The sequence below is a fragment of the Salvelinus namaycush genome, chromosome 19 (assembly GCF_016432855.1).
Source record: "Salvelinus namaycush isolate Seneca chromosome 19, SaNama_1.0, whole genome shotgun sequence".
NCBI classification, from domain to species: domain Eukaryota; kingdom Metazoa; phylum Chordata; class Actinopteri; order Salmoniformes; family Salmonidae; genus Salvelinus; species Salvelinus namaycush.
This window is the reverse complement of record NC_052325.1, coordinates 32187992-32194816: the sequence shown is the minus strand read 5'-3', so window position 1 is coordinate 32194816 and position 6825 is coordinate 32187992. Positions and strand designations below refer to the sequence as shown.

Here is a 6825-nt window from a genome sequence, read left to right as displayed (position 1 = left end):
GACTTCTAAAGGACTGGTCAATAGACCTAACCCTGATGTCACAGTCCATTGAAGTACAACCACACCTTTCCCAATATTACTGGCACAGGGCTTGATGTTTGAACCCATTGATTTCTGAAGGGAATAAGGCAGATATGTTATGGGCTATAGCAGGTGGAACTGTAGTCATAACTGTAGTGTCATGACTGTCCTGATCAGGTCAGGTTACAGGAGACCACAACCCTCCAGCTTATCTCTCAACCCCAACAGATGAGGAGAGATCTAAGGGTCTGAAGATGTGGGGGTTTTATGACCCCTCACACCCATGGTAATTCTGTGTCCACAGAAAACATTCCCTCTCACTATGGAGAACCAGCCTCAGAACTTTAAACATGCAATAAAGGGACTTGGAACAATGGTTTCCGTCAACTACAATGGTGGTCATGACGATAGATGGAATATGAAAATGTATGTCATTTTTGTTTTGTTATTAAAGGTTAATAGATTACGTTATTATGAAAACATTGTAGCGTTAAGAGTTTTCCTCGTATATGCTTGATGTTTATACATTGTACGTTGTGTGGAAAATGTCCAAATCAAAGAGAATGTTTCGGTAGAGATGAAATGTGAAGTTAGTTGTCTAAAATTGGATTTGAGTAAAATCTATACCTTGCCCCTCAAACTTGGTACGCCCAGAGAATTGCCCTGAATGCGGTAACGCCCACTTCTGACCCGAGGGTATAAAACCTGTGAGTGCAGAATTAACATACATGACTAAGTGACCCGAGCTGCAGCCAAAGGTCTAAAAGGTCAACGAACCCAAAACGCAACAAGTTGAAGACAAAGAAATCTTTTTCTACCCAAGCTACGGATGAGTAGCGTGTCTAAGCGGGTGTATTCAAGCCGAACCACCTAGCCTCCACTCCCCATCGAATCGTGGTATCTACACTCTTTCATCTTTACGCTGTGAGCTCTGAGCTACAGAGCTATTTGTCCTCCGAAGACCCCTTCCAGAGCGAGGACAAAGGAACAGGCCAGTAAAGCCAAAGGACACGGACATCGTGTCGTGAGGACACCTAGAGAGGTGCGCAGGAGAAGTGCGTCATTGAGCAGCTCGAACGGTCCACGCGGGAAAATCCACGGAGACCTTCCACAAGTAATAACATCATTATATTCTGACTCATAACAGCGGCAGTTTGGGGCAAGGCTAGGGTTAGAATGAGCATAGTTGACAATTTCACCCAAATGTATATTCCTCTCGTGTAATCTCTCTCTTTCTCTCTCTTTTAAATCCCCATTTTGGGTAACACGCGCCCTAGTGTGTTGGCCCGTTATACTAAGTTCTAATCAATAGCCTAGAATGTGTTTTTGTGTATGTGTATCTTTTATCATCATTTTAGCTTTTTAGTAAATAAACATTCAACTAAGATTGGTGTGGTGCGAATTCATTAGTGAGACCCGGGTCCGTGCAGAATCCCGGGCTATACGACGTTCAGAACGAGACTGTTAGAGGCAACTGGTTAATTAGCGGCTGTGGTAAAATCGATATTCTGATATTCTTTGAGTTCATTTGGGAAATAGAAACTCAATAAAAACTAGTTTTCCCATGGTGCCCCAGGTTAATGAGTTAATAATTGCTTGATTCAGTTAATCACGTAATTAGAAACTTGTAATCATTCGATGAGCAACAGTCGCCACATTAACTAATACAACGTCACGACAGTAGTCATAGGACTAGTAGATGACATGATACTAGTTTCAAATACCACAGAATTTGACTTGATATTCAGATGAGAAAACAAGTGTTAATTTATTCAGGAAATTTCACAATATGAATGCAATGCATCTGTCACATATGAATCAATTCTCAAATGATAACTACTCAAGTGACAACATTTGTGAATTTCCCAAATTACCATCAGATGAAAACTCTTACTTGGGAAATTGAGAGTGACAAAAGAGAAAGGGACAGTGAGAAAAAAATAGTTCAAAGGCAGTTTTGGGAAATGTATGTAAATTGATATACACCCCCTTACCAGATCAACCCCCCTCCATCATCCTATCAGAGAGAGAGAGAGAGTGACCAATATACTGTAGGTGAAATCCCATTGCAGTTGTTTCATCTCGTCTCATGATGGTAAAGCACCTTGTTAAACTCCACTGTAAAGACATGAACATTATTGCCCAATGGAGAATGCAGAGATGGAGGAAGAGATAGAGAATGATGGATGAGGAAGGATGGAGGACCTATGACGGAGAGATGGAGGAGAGATGATGAATGATGGAGAAGGCGTGAAGGGGAGAGTGTAGGCTATAGATGTACACTCTTAAAATAAAATGTTCCTGGAGGATTTTTTAGGAGTTCTTCAAATTGAAACTGTGGGGGAACCCCTATAAGTTCTTTGAACCACCCTCTTTAATGGTTCCTCAAATAACCTTTTGGGTTACATTTTGGGGATTTGAGCGGCAAACCAGAAGTAAAAGATCCAAATATGAAGTAAACTCCCAGCAGAGCCCCAAGTCCACTGGGTTTATCCTCTGGCATGTTGATGTTAATGTGTTGATGTTCTCTGTATCCATAGACAGAATGATTTTGCAGTGATGGTGATTGAACAGGTTTCCTGTGATATTCATCAGATGTGTAGGGAGTACATTTTGTAGTGATAAATCAATACTTAAAGAGTTAATTTGAACACTACCTCAGATAACACATATTCCCACTCTACCGAGTGTAACAAGTACTCTGATTTAAGTGTTATATTTTGAGTGTTAATGTAAAACTTCGTAGTGTAAAAAATGTGATGTATCTTTGCCCATCCCTGGCTAGTGCAAAGTACATTACTGTAATATTCAGAGTAACTTGCCACCAGCTTCCTATAAATTACTGGAAAATGCAGAGCAATGAAACAATACTGTCAATTTAGCCTACTATACTGTGAGAAAGTAAATGCTACTGTAATCACGTTGGTATTTTAGTATGTTACAGTAATTACATTGGATTAGAGCAAGCAGGTTGGCTGCAGGGTATTTGTATATTACAGCATATTTTTTTTTAGATATTTGGTGTTTTAAATCACTTGCACTTCTATAGGCCTTAACAAAGGTTTCCAAACAGGCTGTGATTACAGGGCATAACGACATGGCTTAATATGCTCCCAATTAAAGTTTTAATTGCTGCTGCTATTCTGATTTATCCCCTTTATAAATGAAAATGTTAAGGCACTAATCCCCCATATCAGTTCAACAGGTACAGCGTTGTCACTAATGGTCTCACTAATGGGTGCAACAAATATAGCCACTTACAAGACAAGCCTCAAAATATGTTAACGCCCACAACATTGTCCAACAATGCACCATAATTCACAGAATGCTGCTGTAAATATACAGCAAAATAGGTAATACAGTACATTACTGTAAAATTTTATTGTAAAATAAATTTTACAGCAGTGTAGAGAAATGCCTATGAGACCCCATAATGCATTGCTCTTTACGGTACTGTACTGTAATATAGAATAACAATGGTTAACTGTTAGTTTTGCTGTAAATGTACAGCCATTTGTAACAGTGAAGGAGAGAGAAGATGAAGGAGAGAACGATTGGGAGAGTTGGAGGATGAGATTGAGAGAGATTTGGGCCAGTATTAAACTCTCTCCTCATTGACATTAGAATGGCATTCTGTAATGGGATTAAAAATCTACTCCAGACCAATACATCAGTCTAATTCAATGAACCAAATTTGGTGTCTAAACTAAGAGCAGCAAAAATGTAGGCTAGTCATATATTCTGGAAACCATGAAACTTCATCAGCCTTAATTTCTGTGTCAAGTCGTGTTATGCATAAGAGTGGACTTTCCTGAAATCGTAGCCTACGTGTCACTACACGCACATGGGTCGCGGCAGGGACGGCCCCGGGTGAAAGGGTTTGGTCATTGAGGTCGGTGTCAGGGCGGGCGGGGGACAATCATACCGCCCGGCTGAGGTGAATAGCATGTCACCCCTTTACCTTCGCTGGAGCAGTAAACCCAGTGGCATTTCCGACTGATTCGGTATGCACACGGAGAAAAGCCCCGCGGCTAGCCAGCGATAAGGGTAGAGGGGAAATTACTTGAGGAAATCGCAGATGAATGGTGGGTTATTTACATGAAGTGCATTCGTGATTGAGAAAGTCAGTTATTTTCTTTCTGTATTCGTTTGTTAGAGAAACTCCTTTCAGCCTAAGGTGATGTTTATTTTTTTTGTGTCGCCTGTTTTTGTAGCAGATAACTGACGAGTGTCGAGCCCACGGAAGGTGTCTGCAACCATGGGCTCTCTGCTGCACAGCTGTCGGTGTTTGGAGCAGCAAGGAGCGGAGGAAGGAGCCTCGACCCTGGAGACAGACAACCACAAAGTAAGCAACAGCTGTGGACTCGCCGTCTCATCTTTACATGCTAAAATACACTGTTTATAACATGTTAATTCTATGGATATATTATTGTTTTATTTGCAAAATTGTTTCACGTTCGTAATCAACATCAACTTTAGGTTTTAGATTCATGTTTAGACAAGTGTCATTATTTAGTCAGTTAGACCTACATGTAGGCTATCATATTCTACAGTTTGCATTGTGTGACAAAGACCAAAGAAGCATTGGCAAATATGTTGGTGAGCATGGCATTGCAACAGTGTGTGGTCTGCCTTGGCTTTGGCAAGAGTATGTGTGTGTGTGAGCGTGAGCGTTAGTGCTTGCGTGAGAGAGAAGAAGAACGAGAGAAGAGATCTGAGAGTGTGGTTGGGTGCAGACAGGATCTCTGTGTGTGTTTTCCCTTCTTTAAGTTGAGGGAGGAGGGGTGGTATGCAAGTCAAGCTAGATGTGTGTGTGTGTGTGTGTGTGTGTGTGTGTGTGTGTGTGTGTGTGTGTGTGTGTGTGTGTGTGTGTGTGTGTGTGTGTGTGTGCGTGCGTGCGTGCGTGCGTGCGTGCGTGCGTGCGTATGTGTGTGGTATGCGAGCTGCTGGAGGACATTCTTGTGTGTGTTTTGGAATGTGATTACCCTGGGGGAGACCCTGTGACTGAGAGAGAGAGACAGAGCAAGAGAAAGAAAGAAGGAGAGAGGACGAGAAAGAAAGAGATTGGAAGAGAGAGGAAGAGAAAGAGAGTGAGAGAAGGCAGGAATAAATTAATATGTTCGATTCCATTAATGTCAGTGGTGATATGATTGACATGCAGGTGACTTTAGTATTTCTACTAGTAATAATAATAATAGTTATCATCAGCATATCCTTGTGACATTTCATTCAAAGAAAAAAGCCTTTCAAGCAACAAAGCAAGCATTCACAATAGGACCAATGGTTAAATGGCCTTAACACTTGACTTGTTACAAATGGTTTGTTACTTGTTACAAATGGTTTCATGCAAACACTGCTTCATGCAAACACCCTCTACCATCTTAGTTGAAATGGATGTTAATATGGATGTCATACAACAGGGGGCATTTGTGAGACACACACAACAGTCTCAAGTCCCAGACACTATGTGTTCATATGCTACAGTTACCGAAGACACATGATGGCATACCCAATATGAAACACATAGCCTCCACTTATAGAATATAATACTTTTTCAAGCAAAAATGTTTTATATGTGAATGATTCTTTAAAACGTCTTATTGAAGAGTTGTAACGGCGACAGTTAAGCTCAGGCATAGTGAATGGGACACGTAAAACAGAGTATCTTCTTATAAGTGGACAGACGATGAGGTTAGGGTTCTGGTTTGGTTGTTCCTTGGAGGATATTGCTTGTTGTTGGAACTAGATGGGGAACTGAAACGATAGGGACTGCCAAGATTTGCCCACACACAAATGTTACATATTCTAATGAGCAATCTGCCCGGACTGAATACCAATACACTTCACACTACAGGCATATATTATGCAATTGATTGTGAACATAACCAAGTCTGTTTCAAGGTCTGTCAAATTATTGCTATTTGTTCCTATTCTCTGTCCCCTACATGATTTTGGTTTGTTGAGAGTTAGTGAAACTGAGAACCTAATTAGGATATAATATATCATATAATGTTCTCTTTCAGAACCTGTCTATCAGAACCTGAAATCGTCAAGGTGACATGGTGGAGACATCCTTCTACAGGTAATTAGTCTTTTTCTAGCTGTTATACAGAGTTTATGGAGGATTACATTTTTCTGTTTGTCCAGGCCCTCCGATGTAGGCTTTCAAATGAAACCTCTTGACTTTTTCCACATGTTTCGTTACAGCCTTATTCTAAAATTGCTTGAAAAAATGTTTTTCCCTCATCAATGTACACACAATACATACAATGCAATGACAAAGCAAAACCAGGTTTTTACACATTTTTGCAAATGTATTCAAAATAAAAACCGGATATATCACATTTATATAGGTATTCAGACCGTTTACTCAGTACGTTGTTGAAGCACCTTTGTCAGCAATTACAGCCTCGAGTCTTCTTGGGTATGACACTACAAGCTTGGCACACCTGTATTTGGGGTGTTTCTCCCATTCTTCTCTGCAGATCCTCTCAAGCTCTGTCAGGTTTGATGGGGAGCGTCACTGCACAGCTATTTTCAGGTCTCTCCAGAGATGTTAGATCGGGTTCAAGTCCGGGCTCTGGCTGGGCCACTCAAGGACATTGTCCCGAAGCCACTTCTGTACTCTTTTGGCTGTGTGCTTAGAGTCGTTGTCCTGTTGGAAGATGAACCTTCACCCCAGTCTGAGGTCCTGAGCGCTCTGGAGCAGGTTTTCATCAATGATCTCTCTGTACTTTGCTCCGTTCATCTTTGCCTCGATCTTAACTAGTCTCCCAGTCCCTGCCACTGAAAAACATCCCCACA

The 6825-nt window shown here is 41.1% G+C and overlaps 1 long non-coding RNA gene across 1 annotated transcript in view; it reads left to right on the top strand.

Moving 5' to 3' along the window:
* LOC120063893 overlaps positions 1-6260 on the top strand; it is a 10671-nt gene extending 4411 nt beyond the window's left edge. Inside the window, exons 2-3 of the long non-coding RNA XR_005478557.1 lie at positions 4236-4366; positions 6045-6260. This is a non-coding gene — a long non-coding RNA (uncharacterized LOC120063893). The remainder of the gene's footprint in view (positions 1-4235; positions 4367-6044) is intronic.
* The last annotated feature ends 565 nt before the right edge of the window (positions 6261-6825 follow it).